Source organism: Mus caroli, unplaced genomic scaffold (genome assembly GCF_978045245.1).
Source record: "Mus caroli unplaced genomic scaffold, Mus_caroli_1 scaffold_15, whole genome shotgun sequence".
Lineage (NCBI taxonomy): Eukaryota > Metazoa > Chordata > Mammalia > Rodentia > Muridae > Mus > Mus caroli.
This window is the reverse complement of record NW_028227270.1, coordinates 99,746,811-99,763,070: the sequence shown is the minus strand read 5'-3', so window position 1 is coordinate 99,763,070 and position 16,260 is coordinate 99,746,811. Positions and strand designations below refer to the sequence as shown.

Below are 16,260 nucleotides of genomic sequence, written 5' to 3'. Positions count from 1 at the left end.
GCATTCAAGGGTACTGCAATAAGAGGGAGAAAGATTGAACTTAGAGCCCAATATAACAGGAGCAGATGGGGATTCACAGCCAATGGGAGGGTGAGAGCTATTAGACAGAAAATTCCCAAGATGATTTTGAGCCCATACCAAGGTTAGAGAAAGAGAGGACTGCTTAGATATCAACAGCACTTGGGCCTGGACTGGCTTAGCTAGATTCTTATTGAAATTTGGCTGAAGATGATGAGACCTAGTTGAGAAGAGGGCTCAAAGAAGCCTAATTAAAGTTTGGCCAAGACTGCATCCTTGTAACCATGCTGTTTCCATTTTGTTCCCAAGGGAGTCTCTCAGCTTCCCAAAGGAATAGGGAAACTCTTGGGGCGCCTGAGTCAGTGAGAGAAGCATCCCTGTGTGTCCCAGGCTCTCTGTGGCTGTTCTGCACCACGTAAAGTCCGGGCTTTTCTATCACATCACTTTGGAGGCTTTTTGATAAAGTCTGAGTTGTTAGATTTGAACTAAGGCAGTGGGCACCTGATAAATGTGATCGTAAGAATCACAACGTTAAATTATTTTTAACTTTGAAAACCGACCCTTCTGTTTCTGTCATTTCATAAAGTTCCGGGAAGATGTTTGGCCTTTCGAATCTGCTTGAAGAGTTACTTTGTTAGGAAGGAAAGCAGTGCAGGGGCCCCTCAGGACACCATAGGCTGGCTGGCTGGATTGGTCGCAAGAATGCCTGCAGTTATAAGCATCATGCATGCATGGCAAGGGGCAGAGGGATGCTCTTAGGATTCAGGAAAGGAAAGTTGTTTGAGGGACAGCTCATCCAGAGTGAAGACAGGACCACTTCTGCACCTCCACTAAGGCAACAGCAGGAAAAAGGGTCATCTCCTCCTCCGGTTAGAGTGATACCTTAGCAGGCCACACAAAGTAAGTACCACCATGACAGGAATCCTGGCGATTTGTTTTTACAAGGTTAGAAACAACTTGTTACAGTTTCTCTTTGTAACCCCTGGGAACTCATAATATCAGCTAATGTAGTATCTATGGATTAATGGGCAATTGGACTGTGAAATAGGACTCAACTTGATTTCCTGTTACATATGAAAAAAATAAAACATAAAGGAAGAACATGATCATCAGACTTAATAAGTCATTTCTATTCATTTATTTACTTACTTATTTCATATATTTAAGTTTGCTGTCTTCAGAAACACCAGAAGAGAGCATCGGATCCCCATTACAGATAATTGTAAGCCACCATGGGGCTGCTGGGAATCGAACTCAGGACCTCTCAAAAAACAGCCAGTGCTCCAAACCTCTGAGCCATCTCCACAACCTAGCATGTTATGTTTAAAGTTTGCAAATGTGATGGCCCATTGCTTGTACCCCTAGAATTTGGGAAATGGAGGCCAGAGTAGCCTACAGAAAACCTGGTCTCAAATCAAAACAAGCAAAATAAACTAAAGCATAAAAACCCAGGAGATATTTGTTTCTTCCTAATTTAGTTGCTATCCTGCTGAGAGAATTCTTTCCTTTCCGAATGAGGCCGTATCAGCTCATTCCTAGTTTACATTGCAAGTTCAGGTTGTTTCTTCAGGAGAACTACTTGTCAGAAATGCGGTGAGGTGTTTGTTTAGAAGGAATGCTGTGTCAGCAGCATCTTCAGCTGGGGAACCTCGGAGAGGTTCAGTTTCAGGGCCGGCCGTGTGTACAGGCATCACAGGTCTTGTCCCGGCTCCAGCCGGTGGGAGATTTTATTTTATTTTATTTTACGTGGGGACAGGAAAAAGACAAAGAGAAAACATGAGGGAGCAGGGCTGAGGAGGGCAGGGCAGTCTGAAAAAGGCTTTTCTACAGCTGTTGGGACTTCTCTACCTCAGAAGGAATTTTTCTCCAGGGCTTGTTACCTCTGTGTCTGTGTTTTGAGTCAAATGTCACATAGAGTAGAGGAACAAGTTTTTCCACTTTTAGACCTCAGGTGGGAAATTATAAAAAGTCCTTTATAAAAGAGCCTTTAAAGGTCCCACCGAGATTTGAACTCAGATTGCTGGATTCAAAGTCCAGAGTGCTAACCATTACACCATGGGACCCACAAAAGATAATGAATATGTAACCAGAGTTGTGGAACTTTCTATGCACTGAAGGCCAAGGCTTCAATTTTGACAAGGATTTTGGGGGGAGGGGGAGGTGGGAGGAGGTAACACGTTAATTAATGAGAAAGGTTAATTAATTAGAGAGAAATTGCCGTCTTTCTCTTACACAATTTAAGGCCCGTGTAAGAGAAAGGATAGACAGACACCAACAGAGAATCAGATGCAGCCAAATATGATGTATAAGGATAAAACTGGAGCAAAGATTTCCTGCCTCAGGTGATTTGCACTATAATACACTTATTCAGATTTTACAAAACCACACTTTACTTAGAGAGACCTCTACTAAAGCTACGGAAAGGACCCCTCTGATGAGAAATTTTGACAATTTAACACTTGATAAATATCATTCTAACTTATGATTTAACCATGAATATAAAAATACTCTCCCTGTGCTGGAGGGATAGTCAACAGTTAAGAATACTGGCAGCTCTTTCAGAGGACCGGGGTTCAGTTCCCAGCCCCCAAATCATGCAGCTCCCTACCACCTAAAACTCCAGAACCAGGGGCTCTGACGTCCTCTGGTCTCCAAGGACACTGGCACACAGGTGATAACATTCAGACAAGCAGACAGGCACGCACACATACACATATAAATCACAAACTGAATTTAAATATAATCTAAGTTGGTTTCCCCTCCCCCGAAAAATGTCCAGAAATATTTTCAAAATTATGTCCAAGAGTAGTCATTGTGTCCTACAAACTTGGATTAATGCAAGTCTACTTAACTGCTATTAAAAAAGAATGTGATAGTCGTGTGTGCTACTTGGAAGTTTGGAGAACAGGGGTTTAAGTTAAACAAACAAGACACTGTTATCGTTGACGTGTTGAGGACAGTGTATCGGACAGTTCCTCGAAAGAGGGTGTGTCTGCCACTCATGATTACTTGAGTGCTGCAGATCCAGAGCCCAATTACAGTCCATCCTGAGTCATCTGCAGCCCTCTAAATAGCTATTGCTTGCCCACCTGTGTTGTGGACTAACAGATAAAAATCAATTGGCATCTATTAACTTACTAAAACCTTATTTCGACAAACTGAAGAACTAAGAATGCCCTCTCAGACAACATCTGGGGCTTGTAACTCACATTTCTCCACTCAGCTGTAACCCACCTTTCTGATGTTTCTGTGGATGCATTCGAAAAGTGCGCTGACGTAGAACTTTCTTCGTTCTGTTACTATAGTCATGAAACGAAATTGCTCCACACTGGAAACTTGGTAATCTAAATACCGTGTTCCAGGGCTGTGATCACACATAACTAACTTCAGAATGAATTATCTCAGTGTTTTTAAGGCGGGAGCTGTGATTTGTTCCTTTGTTTCTTGTCAGTATGGCATTACGTGTAGTAAGTCATGATATATGAAATGTATATTCACTTGAAGCTAGGTTGGAAGGATTTATACCAAATTCTTGGCTTCATCCCAGAGAGGAAGTAACTTTTCATCTTTTGCTGTGCCTGTGGTATTTGCCTTTCGTAGTTTTTTGCTAGTATATATCAATTTAGTAATTACAATTTAAAAAAATCTACAAAACCCAAATATCCCTCAGTAAGAGACTTTCTACTGGCTGTCCTGGAACTCACTTTGTAGACCAGGCTGGCCTCGAACTCAGAAATCCACCTGCCTCTGTTTCCCAAGTGCTGGGATTAAAGGCGCGCGCCACCACGCCCGGCGGAGACTTTCTTATAAATCACTCTCAATCTATATTGACTGCAAATTATGGCTGTGATTACAATATGCAGAGTGCGAAGGAGCCAGAAGAATGCTAAGGCTGAGGGCAGCAGCACATTAACTGTGGTCAGGAAAAGGAAGCGGAGGCTCTGTCTCATTCCTGATGATCTGAAGACTTGAACAAAATACTTAAATATAGTTGAATTAGTGACCATTCAGCCCCAGACCTCATAAGAATCTATTTAAATATTCTGATTACACAAAACTTCTCAAATTAGAAATGCCAAAATATGAACAATCAAATAGAGACTGAAGAAGAAAGAAAAAGAGGACAGATAAGTTCATCAGCATTTCTCAGACATCTTTTTGTCTACTGATTACTCCTAAGATCTGTGGTAAGATGGGATGAGGCAGGGAAAGTGGACGCAAGGCTAGAATGTGGGAGGAGTCTTGTGCTCCCATCTTCTGGCTGACACTGGTAGCCTACAACCCTTTCTTCTTGTAGGTTAGATCCATCTACCCTAGAGCTGCCAGACTTGAACACCATCAAATACTTTTCCTGGAAGGGCACACTGCCAGGAGAACCACAAACCATAGGAGGATTTTCTGGTAACCACAATAGTGATTCAAAGAACATCTGTCAGGGGAAGCAAAGCAAAGACAGGCACAGCTCTGAACCGTTACCTGCAGCACTGAAGAAAACTATTAATATTTTACTGACCTTGACTCAGACAAAACAGGATCCTTGGCCTTATCACAGAATAGAAGATGCTGTGAGGTACCATGTAGGTGCTAGGATCTGAACCTGAGCTATCTGGAAGGGTTGTGAGTGCTCTTAATCACTTAGCCACCTTTCAGACCCTTTTGGTACCTGTTCTTGATAGGTGATTGATGTGAGTGGGTCCAACCCATTGTGGGTGGTACCACTTTTGGGCAGGTGGTCCTGGGGTCTATAAGAAAACGGGCTGAACAAGTCAGCAAACAGCATTTTAATGGCATTTGCTTAAGTTCCTGTCTCTAGTTCCTGCCCTGACTCCCCTCAGTGATGGACTGTTACCTGGAAATATAAGCTGAAATGAACCCTTTCCTCCTCACGTTGTATTGTTTGTGATGTTTCATCACATCAGTAGAAAGTGTACCTAAGACAGCTCAGGCTGGTAGGTACCTGCTAACTCGAGCCAGCAGCCCCTGGGCTGAAAAGGCAGAGGCAGAAAGGCTGCTAGAAATTTGAGGCAATCCAGGGTTACATAGCAAGACCCTGTCTTAAAGTAATAAACAAGTAAGTTAAAAGTAAGTAAGAACGAATGGCCTACAGTTACGCAGACCACTATGGGTTAAGTTTAAGATGTGTAATTTTTTAAAAAGTCAGGTTGTAGGAGGATACAAAAGTATTGTTTCTTTTATATACGAATTGTAAATGGCGGCATAGATTAGAGATTCTATAGAATAGAAACTTAAAGAGAAAGCGCTCACAATGTGGTTGCAGAATTTTGAAGAGACCTTAGCATAGTAGAGGAAGAAGGATGGCCATTGGCAGAGCCACTAAGTCTGTACTCTGCTCATAGGATGGGTGATGTCTACAGGGAGTTTATCCGTGCACCGTGTCGAGGGACTTGCACATCTATTCTGTTATGTGATCTCAATGTTTAAAATTTAAGCGACTCAGTTAATCTTTTGTTCAGAGCTGACAGGGATTATCTGGAAAGTCAAACAGATAAGGAAAAAGGATATCACAGAAGAATTAAAGTAACGGAGGAAAGACTGAAGAGTTCTGCCACCTGCTCATGAGAGAGTGGGGAGAACAGGTGAGTGCAAGCTTCTAGATCAACGGTAAGAATGTTCTGGAGCTGATAGCAAGCCCTGACTCTTCATGTTAAAAGCAATGCCAAAGCAAGAGAGAGAAACTAACATACAAACACAGCTCTCCGTGGCAAAGAGATGCTCGAGAAGCGGTAAAGAGAAACAGCGACCAGCAAGTGATTCAGGGCAGAATGAAGTGTTTGAGAATCTTCATGAGAGACTTTTATTGAAACAACTGCCTCCAAAAGCATCTTATTTATTCTGTGGGACTCCCTGGGACCATGGAGATCAGTGACTTGGTCATATTAGGTTGACTTTCTTTCTTTCTTTCTCTCTCTCTCTCTCTCTCTCTCTCTCTCTCTCTCTCTCTCTCTTTCTTTCTTATAGCTTTGTCAAAGTATTTTTCCACTTGAGTGTCTGCAGCAGTCGTTGAAGAAACCTCCACAGGGCTACAGAGCGAGGTCCCTTACTCCCGGCCTCAGCCTCCTGACTGCTGGGATTATAGATAAGCAACACCATCATCTGCAGAATTCAGTTAACCTTTATAAAATGGATGCTCGCGTGTTCAATAGTACAAGTTTAAAAAATCACAACACCTAGCGTTTTCAACACACACAGGGAGAGAAACACAGGAAAGAAACCCAACAACGCATTTTTTCTGAGTTTTGCACACAGAACCCCCGGCTGCTCGTCGGAGTAGACCATTGCCAGAGCATTTGCTCCCTCTTCCTGGGTGAGATTACTCTGCCCACCGCACTACCGTCGGCTGAGCCAGTTAGACTCAAGCTGGGATAAAGAAATGTAAGCCGCACTGGTATAGCAGTGCTGGATGGAAACTGTAGACTATCTTCATTCTGTCCTGCTGTAAGCAACCCTTTGGGTCCCTCTGGTGACCACTCGAAAGTTACTGTGCGTTTATCGTTATCCTAATTCTGAAAATATGGCCTTTCTATACATTAGCTGACTTGATGAAGGGGTCACATAATCTTGGGTTGTAAGAGTAATTAGGGGATTTTTAGAATGAAAAGATACGTCAGGATTTAAAAAAGTAACCAGCCGAATTTTCCCAACGTTTGAAGATAGAGACAGACGGTGTTACGGCTCACACCTGTAACCCCAGCGCTCGGGACAGAAGAATTGCCCTGAATTGAAGGCGAGTCTGTGCTACAAAACTGAGATCGTATCTCAAACAAAACAAGGCGAAAAGAAGTTAATTAGTTAAACATGCAAACAACCGCGATCAAAGGGGGAAATGATAGTAAATGTCCCCTTGGTCCCAAAGACTCTGGTGGGAGGATTCACAAGTCAGAAAGTGGGTTTCTGCAGGCATAGGACCCGTCCTGTGCCGTGTCCCTCTCCTTTCCCCGACTCGCTCAGTGGGAGCAGGGACCCTGTGCGACAGGAATCGAATGAAGGCTGAGCACTTTCACAGACAATTGATATTCTTTGTCTTTTCGAGAGCGTTCCACGTGAGTAATACACAATAAATTGAAATTAAATATACAGTTGTAAAAAACCCTCAACCCCCAAAACAAACATTCAATTAAACTACATTAAAAATAAATGAACAAAATGACCCTTAGAAGTTAAATAGGGGTATGTTTGCAGGCCCGGTATAGCAGTTGGCTCCATGGCTTAGTTGGTTAAAGCGCCTGTCTTGTAAACAGGAGATCCTGGGTTCGAATCCCAGTGGGGCCTGCCTTTTCTTTGGAAAATTTTATTAGTCTTGTGGATGAAGATAATACTCTCCATAAGGTGCCGTTCTCCCTCTTGAAAATGGCGGGACAACAAAGAATATGCCTAGACTTGCGCAAACTCTCTTCTCGTTCCAAATGAATAAATTTTACAAAAATCAAAAGAGCGAGAAGCCAAACGTGGGCCAAGAGAATTTCCAGGAGCGTTTGATGCCTGGGCCCTCCGCGCGTACAATGGCCCAGCAGCGGGAGATAGGGGACATAGGATACCTCAGTTGGTGTCCCAGAACGGAAAAAGTGTGTTGCCGGCCTGGAAGCTGCTTGTGGTACTCGGCGACTCTAGCGGGTTTCAGGGAACTCCTGCCCAACCATCAATTATAACAATTTGGAAAGAGCCCAATTCTGGACCGCTAGCGGCTCCTTAAGCGGGGTTGCCGCGGTTTGTTGAGTGAATGAGTGAGAGAATTGATGTCTCCTGTCTCTGTGTTTTTTACCTTTCGGGTCAAAGGCAGGTCTCTCCGCCTCTTTTCAGCTTCTTTCGATTCTCTAGCTTGCTTTGAGATTCAGTAGTGGGTTTGGGTCTACGTCACCTGGGGTCTTGACGGTGTGGGAGGGGGGGCGGGGGTAGGGGGGCACTAAGGAATCATTAGTCTAAGCTAGTTGTACAGCGCTGGTGCAGAAGAGGTCGCAAGTGCAAAAGGGGTCACAGTTTCCTTTTTCCAAAACTTCCATCAGCGGGCGAGGGGAGCCCACCTCCCCCACCCATTCGGCTTCCTGCCCACTCGGCTTTCTGCTCCTGCTGTAGAAATGCAGGGATGCTTTCTTTTAAGAAATGGATGTTCCTTGTTTGTTTGTTTTTGAGATAGGGTCTCTGTGTAGCCCTGGCTGCCCTACTCAGAGTTCCTCCAGCCTTTGCCTCAAGCGTTTCGATTAAAGGTGCGGGCCACCATATCTGGCAAGGGAATTTTCTTTTTAATAATGATCGTCTAACAGGAGCAATGGAACAATCTTATAGTAATGGTATTTTTATTTTCTCACAACACTGAGTGAAAAAACAGCAACTCAGGATAACACGTATTCTAGCATGACTTTCCTTCTGTACATTTAAAGACGACCTTTTCTATTGCTTATGGATTTGAATATGCTTAGCAGAGCAGAAAATGTGGACATGAGGGTGAGCAAAGACCTGGTTGGAGAATGCTTCTGCGGAGACAGCACTGTGTAGTTTAATCAGACTTCTGGGCTGAGTTTACATCGCGGCGAATACAAAGCCAAGAAGCACTCCAAGAGACACGGAAGAAGAAACTGACTTATTACAGTACGAAAAGAAACACAGGGGGCTTTTGCAAGGCGATGCTCTTCCCAGAAAAGAATGGATGGAATTTTACTTCATAGTCCATATATATCCACACAGCGGTGCACACAGAGAACACTGGTGCTACTTTTATTTATGTGCACTAAAAATCAGAGAGATGGCCCAGTGACCTGGTCGTTTTCTCCTAAGAGTTCCTGCTGAAACCAATAAGAAAAACGTGTAAGTAGGTCAGCAGTCTTCCAAAAGGTGGCAACTATCTGGCCCATGCAAGGGTAGAAATCTGTAGTTAGGGGAGCCGTCCTTGCTTAGTAAGAATGTCACACTGAGCCAATCTGACAAGGTATGAACATTTGGGGACACTCCAACGCTAATTAAACACCACGAATACTGCTCCTCTCTGACAGCACACATTGTCTCTGGTTTAGAGTTAGGACAAGGCAGGGTTCATGAATTAGGGAAGTTTTCCCTCTGCTGCTGTGCTTGTAAGCGGTTGTGCCTGGTTAAATAGTTATTCTGGTATTATTTTGAAGAGCAATCCACTAAACATATGGGCTTAACATTTTCTCTGAGAAAATTTGATTTTAGAGATATTAATGGTTTTCATTTCTTCTTAAATCAAATTTTGTAATTGACATTCCTTACATAATTGGTTTTATTTAAAAATTCAAGTTATTTGGGCAAAAATTCTCCCCAATAGTGTTCATGCTGCTCAATACACTCCAATCTGATCCTTAAAGCCAAAAAAAAACAAATAAACAAGAAACTCACATGTTTTTAGGTCTCAAAATAAGTTTTGATCCTGGCTGTCTATTGACCCTGTTAGACTGGGTGGCAGCCACTGACCCGAGGAGGCAGTTTCTGATTGGCTGAGCTTTTCAGAAAATCATGTTTCTTCCCCCAATTCCAAAACTGGGAAAAAGAGTCCCAGATGACCAGGACCCCAGCCTGGTTGGAGAAAGAAATTTCTCAGTGTTTCCTAGAGCAGCCTGGCCTCTGTAACAACTGGGAAGCACAAGTGTTTGGTAGTACAAGCGAGGGTCTGTATTAGGTTTCTCTGGAAGATAAGAACGGAGTGGATGGATGTAGAAATCAGCTTATGTCGAAATAGTGACAACAGTTGCCTCTCAGTTGGTGCGTCCTTGACGTAGGTGCTTCTGAGGTCATGCAAACCTACAGTTTCAAATCGGAGAAGCCACCAGGCTGGAGACCTCAGCAGTCCAGACCTGACACGGAAAACCTAGAGGTTTCTTAGTCTTTAGTCAACGATGGAAACCTGGAAAATACTGGTCCATAACAGCCAAGGCAAATGATCTTCCTACCATGCAGAGTTTTGTATTTGTTTGTTGTCTATTTGTTTCTTCTTCTTCTTCTTCTTCTTCTTCTTCTTCTTCTTCTTCTTCTTCTTCTTCTTCTTCTTCTTCTTCTTCTTCTTCTTCTTCTTCTTCTTCTTCTTCTTCTTCTTCCTCTTCTCTCCTCTTCTCGTTTTTCCTTCTTTCTTTCTTTCTTTCTTTCTTTCTTTCTTTCTTTCTTTCTTTCTTTCTTTCTTCCTTTCCTTTTTTTCTTTCTTTTCAAATCAGTGTTGCTATCAGAAAGTACCGTCCACTTTAGGGGTGAGTCTTTCCATATCAATTAATTTGATGTGGAAATCAAGATAATTTTTCAGGCGAAGCTCCCTGGTCACGCGATTCTGAGTGGCAAATTGACAATGAACCAACCACCACCTTATACTCAGACTCCAGTGATCACACTGGAGAATACATAGCAAGGTTTATCCACAGTCTGGTGGGCTGGTGGCAGGCTCGTAGGGCGGGGTCACAGGGAAGGTCTTTCTTCTCCTTTTACATGATTATTGTTTATTTCCAGAGGGTCTCAGACCTGACTAAACTGGGTAGCAAGGATTGCAGAGGGATGATGGAGTCTTTCCCTTTTCTGTTTCTTTACTAAAACCCTTATCAGTTGAGAGGCACGCGGCGAATTACTTACTTTTGGGCGTTTGAAGAACAATGGACTCTGCTTTGTTTGTTTGTTTGTTTGTTTGTTTGTTTTTGTATTGAGATGTCTCGGTTTGTAGCTCTCACTGGCTGTTGTGGAATTCACTGGTGACAAGCTGGCTTTAACTTCAAGAAATCTGCCAACCTCTGCCTCCAGCGTGCTGGGATTAAATGCGTGAGATCATTTTGCTTCTTACGGTGCGACATTCAAGAAGTGATTTAGATTTTTAGAGCATCCGTTATATCTTTAGAATAGTGTTCGCAGCGAGGAACATGTCACCTGGTTAAAACTAAAGAATATAGACAACCAGCTGTTCATTATCGAACATTTGTTACCCTTTTTCATCCCTAAGCTTGTGTGCGACCACGTGGCCTAATGGATAAGGCGTCTGACTTCGGATCAGAAGATTGAGGGTTCGAATCCCTTCGTGGTTGGTATTTTTTCATCTCGCTAGTGCTGGAATTTCAACTTTCTAGTTGCTGCATGTTAAATGACCGGTTGGTTAAGAAGTCTTTAGAACTTGGAGTGTGCATGGGGTCTGGTCCATAAGTTCTGAATAAGCTAGCACTGTGGCGGCAGCAGTGTTGGTGTGTGGATGCCTACCAGTCTGCATCAAGTCTTCTTTTGCCCAAGTGTAAAATGTTGGTGTTGCAGTGCCGCCCACCTTCTCCGTAATTACCTTGGACATATAATTGTCAATAAAAATAATTTATATAAAAAGAATTTTCAGCAGGGCAGTGGTGACGCACGCCTTTGATCCCAGCACTTGGAAGGCAGAGGCAGGTGTATTTCTGAGTTCGAGGCCAGCCTGATCTACAGAGTGAGTTCCAGGACAGCCAGGGCTACACAGAGAAACCCTGTCTCAAAAAAACAAAATGAAACAAAAAAGAATTTTCTTTTTCAGGTCCATTTAAAGGTCGCCTCTATTGGAAAAGAAAATTTCTCCTACCTCAAAGGATCCGGATCACCTACATTAATCAGGGGGATGTGTTGGAGCCTGAGAACCCAAAATATCTGAGGAGTCAGAAAACATACATTAAAAAATATGAGAAGATGGATGTGAAGCAGACAAGAGGCTTCTACAAGGACACTGATCTGAATAGGTGAGTTCAAATAGAGGAAATTAACCCATTATTAGAGCAATATGGTGAGTTGACTTCCATTCGAGCTAATTATAAAGTCTTGAGGGATGAAATAAATTGGATTAGTTGTCTCTTCCGCTCCCCATGTTCTGGAAGCTTATAGGCGCACTGCTCTCAAGCTCCTTATGAAGCCAAGAATGGCCTTGAGCTCTTGGTCTTCCTGCCTCCACCTCCACCTTTGGGGGTTGACCTGAGACTGTCAAGGTACTGAGACCTTGAGGTTACAGGTGCACACATCAATTATTAGTCAAGAAAATGTCCTGGATACATGCCTATAGGCCAGTCTGGTGGAGCATTTTCTTTTCTTTCCTTTAATATGTTTTTACTTAAAATAGGATTCTATCAGTTTCCCATTTTCCCCTCCAGCCCCTCTCAGCCTACCCTCTTTAGAACCTCTCCCATGTTCCTACCTCCACACTCAAGTTGAGATCTTCTTTTCTTTGATCATTGTTACATATATATTCTTTGGCTATTATTATTACACATGTGTGTGTGTATACATAAATACAACTTGCTAAGTCCATTTGTTGATGTGGGTTTAGTTTCAAGACTGAGCACTCTGTGTGAACAATTATAAGAGGTTCTTCCCTGGAAGAGGCTAATTCCCCTTCTCTCAGCAGTCAGTACTGCCGAGTCATGTACTGGCTGGTTTTGTGTCAACTTGACACAGCTGGAGTTATCACAGAGAAAGGAGCTTCAGTTGAGGAAATGCCTCCATGAGATCCAGCTGTAAGGCATTTTCTCAATTAGTGATCAAGTGGGGAGGGCCCCTTGTGGGTGGGACCATCCCACAAGGTGGCTGGTACTCTTGGGTTCTATAAGAGAGCAGGCTGAGCAAGCCAGGGGAAGCAAGCCAGTAAAGAACATCCCTGCATGGGTTTCACATCAGCTCCTGCTTTTTGATCTGCTTGAGTTCCAGTCCTGACTTCCTTTGGTGATGGAAATGTAAGCCGAATAAACCCTTTCCTCCCCAACTTGCTTCTTGGTCATGATGTTTTGTCCAGGAATAGAAACTCTGACTAAGACAGGTGCCTATAGTTTGTCTGGGAGTGAGAGCCCAAATTTTCCCTCCTTCCATGTTAACTTGTGTTGCAATGAGTCATTGGTCTGTTTTGAGACTTCTGGCTTGGGGGCAGGCTGAAGAAGTGGTTCAGTGGTTAAGAGAAACTCTTTTTTAACACACTTGTTGCTGTTGCTGTTGCTATTGTTGTTGCTGGGCTGGAGAGATGCTCCACTGGGTGCTTTTCCAGGGGTCCTGGGTTCGATTCCCAACACCCACATGGTAACTCACAACCTTCCATAACTGTGGTTTTATGGGATCTCATGCCCTCTTCTGGTATGCAGACATACATGCACATAAAACACCTATGCATATAAAATAAATGAGGCCATTATCTTGTAACTAAAGTTCAGAAACAGGGAATGGGCTATTTATTGTAGGTGCAAGGACAGAAAATAAATGGTGGACTAGTTTATCTATACAAGACTTCAAAATAGTAAAACACAAGGCAGATGATTTATCTTTTGACAACACCGTGCTAATTTATGACATAAAAAGTATTGCTTAAACTTATAATGAACCCATGGAGCTTGAAAACAGATAATGAATTTTTGGTCAGGTACTAGTCTTAATGGAAAGACATGTAAGCAATTCTGCTGTAATTCTTTAAGCCTTGTCAACCTAGGACATGAACTATTGTCTTAAACTTACTATAAACTTACAGAATGTAAACGTGCTTAGAAAATTCTGTGATCGATTATCCTGAGAAGGTATAACAACTAAGAACAATTAAGTGGCAGTGTAGCCCTTTCTGCTTCATCCAGTGTGTGTCTCTGTGTGTGCCTTTCTTATATTCCTTCCTTCCTTCTTTCTTTCTTTCCTCCCTCCCTCCCTTTTCTTTTCTCTTCTCTCTGGCTCACAAAGGGTTAATGAACAGCCACCACCCCACCCCCACCCCCTCCCCTGAATGAGCTCTGAGCTTCTTGCTTGGCCACTGAGAGGCCTTTGAGTCAAAGAGAAAAGAGCCCAAGTCACTAAGTTTCTTTTCTTAATTCCCTTGCTGCTCTCAGCAGGAGTCAATTGCCAGAAGCTGATCAGCTTTTGGTCCTTGAATAACAGGAGAGAGTTAAATTGCTAAAAGTCACCTGCTTTTGGCCCCCATCAATGCCCCCCACCCTGCCTTCCTCAGTATCTGACTGTTGGGGTGGGACCCTGACATTTTAGACTCTTAATCAGTGAGTAAACCTACATCTGTGGACATCTGTTTTAATGGAAGTGTTGATGCATCAAAACATCTGTGTATAGAGGATTTATCCTCTTCCAACCAGTTCTCCAGCTGGTGTAAAGGAGCACTCCAAATGTGCATCTTAGTTTTCTTGTGCTGTTGAGTAGCAGAACATGAAAGATGTCTCTGTGTGTCCGTCTGTCTCTCTGTCTGCTTTCTCTCTCTCCCACCTTCCCTTCCTTTATCTCTCCCTCTGCTTCCCACCTTTTCTTGTTTTGAGACAGGTTCTCACTATGGAGTTCAGTCTGACCTTGAGTGGGTGATTCTCCTGTCTCAGCCTTCTTAATGTTGGCATTATAAATGTGCATCAACACATTGGCCCCGAGACATTTTTTTAAGGATCCAGCAGGAATGGTTTCACATTTAGCTTTTATTTCATGACATGTCGTTCCAACTGTTCACTGTGTCTCTCCAAACTGTAGACTTCCTTCTGCAATGATAACCATTCTATTACCACCCACCACTTTCAGTGCTAACATGTTACTAGCGTGTCTCCCTTCATGGTAAACTGTACCACTCAAATTGGAGGGGAGTTTCAATAATCACAGTTACTTTGTGGCAGAAGCTATTTGTGCTACATTTGTTTTTTAATTGTTAACTAGGTGTGGATAATTTAGCCTTTAAAAAGTCACATTAGCATCTCTTCCTTAGATAGGCATTTTTCCCCCCTGTGTTGATAATTGCACATTGGAGTTCTTAAAAAGAAGACTGTGAAATGGAGATTTTAATTCACCTTCATTATTGGATTACTGGGGTGTGTGACTCAGTGCCTACAGGATCTACCATCATGAGCAAGTTCCAGTTTGACACTCACATTTCAAGAAAAAAATTTTACCAGGATATTAGTGAATTGTCAACACCTGGGCTTGGGGTTCCAATTAATACATACATTCTGAATTTGATGCTCATCTTGAGTGACACTAGAACACACAGCAAGTTAGAGAAGTGGTTTTTATCAGAGAGAAAGACTGGGCTGCAGGGCAAGGACAAAAGGTATCAGCCAACTCCCCAGACGCCTCTGGAGCTGAAAGGCCTCAGATAAACCCTTGAGGCCAAGACCTGATGCAACCAACTTGGTCTGAGGCAATTCTTAAAGCCAGGTGCCAGCCATGAGCGTCAGGTGACAACTTTCTAAACATCTAGGAGGATAAATACTGTTTGAGATGTTTTCAACTTGACTACATCTGGAATAAACTACAATCCAGAAATGGAGGGCACACCAGTGACCTAGATCTTGAGGCTTGAAGACACAAGCTTTTGATCCAGATCTTGAGGCTGGAAGACACATGTCTTTAATCCAGATCTAGAGGCAATCTGATCCATACATTCTGCTGGAGGCCTACATGAGGACAATGGAAGAAAAAAGGGTTTTTTTTTCTTTGCCTGCTTGTACTTACTTTGCCAGTACATCTATTGGAGCCTACTTCTTCAGGATTCTAGCTCATTTAGAAGACCAGCTGAAACACCCAGCCTCACAGGACTGAGCAACTACTAGGTTCTTGGACTTTCCAGTCACAGCTGGCCATTGTTGGATTATTTGGACTGCAGACTATACATCATTCCAACAAACTCCCTTTAATGTGTGTGTGTGTATAATCATGTATTACACATTATATATTCATTCCTTAAGTTCTGTGACTATAGAGCCTTGACTGATACACTGTCTCTGAAAAAGTTCATAATGTGGATGTCACTTATAGTGTGGACAGGAGGAGAGATTCAAACATAAGCATCAATTAGGAATGACCCACAAAGGTCTTGAATGTTTCAGAAAACATTTTATTGGAAATAATATGTCTAGTTCTGAAGTTGAAGAATCCCAGGTTGGGGTGTGTATGTGTGTGTGGGGGGGTCCTATTCTGCATCCCCACTCATAAGCACTAGCTGAACCAGTGAAGATCACACAGAAAGGAACACTTTTGCAGAATCAGGGACAAGTCCCGGATCCTGGCAGCAGAGAGATGCCCTCTTCCTGTGTGAGTCAATCTGCTCAGACTCTCCCTCAGATTGGCCACAGGAGAAAGGCAGAGAGGATGGAGACAGAGATGAAGACTGAATTAAAAGACCTCAGGAACTGACAAGGCATTTGTCTCAGGAGACACACAGTTTCAGAGGAGCAACCTAGATTGTCTGACCAGCCTCCATTGCTCTTTCTCTACCTTCAGGCTGGGAAGAGAAAGACTCAGAATGGCCAAGGGGACTCTTCCTTCAGATACAGTCTC

At 43.0% G+C, this 16,260-nt stretch overlaps 3 non-coding genes across 3 annotated transcripts; 2 read left to right on the top strand and 1 right to left on the bottom strand.

Moving 5' to 3' along the window:
* Positions 1-2,009: 2,009 nt before the first annotated feature.
* Trnaq-uug (transfer RNA glutamine (anticodon UUG)) lies at positions 2,010-2,081 on the bottom strand. The gene has a single exon. It is a non-coding gene; the product is annotated as a tRNA-Gln (tRNA).
* Positions 2,082-7,234: 5,153 nt separating this feature from the next.
* On the top strand, positions 7,235-7,308 carry Trnat-ugu (transfer RNA threonine (anticodon UGU)). The gene has a single exon. It is a non-coding gene; the product is annotated as a tRNA-Thr (tRNA).
* A 3,664-nt stretch (positions 7,309-10,972) lies between these two features.
* On the top strand, positions 10,973-11,045 carry Trnar-ucg (transfer RNA arginine (anticodon UCG)). Its single transcript has one exon. It is a non-coding gene; the product is annotated as a tRNA-Arg (tRNA).
* Positions 11,046-16,260: the final 5,215 nt, after the last annotated feature.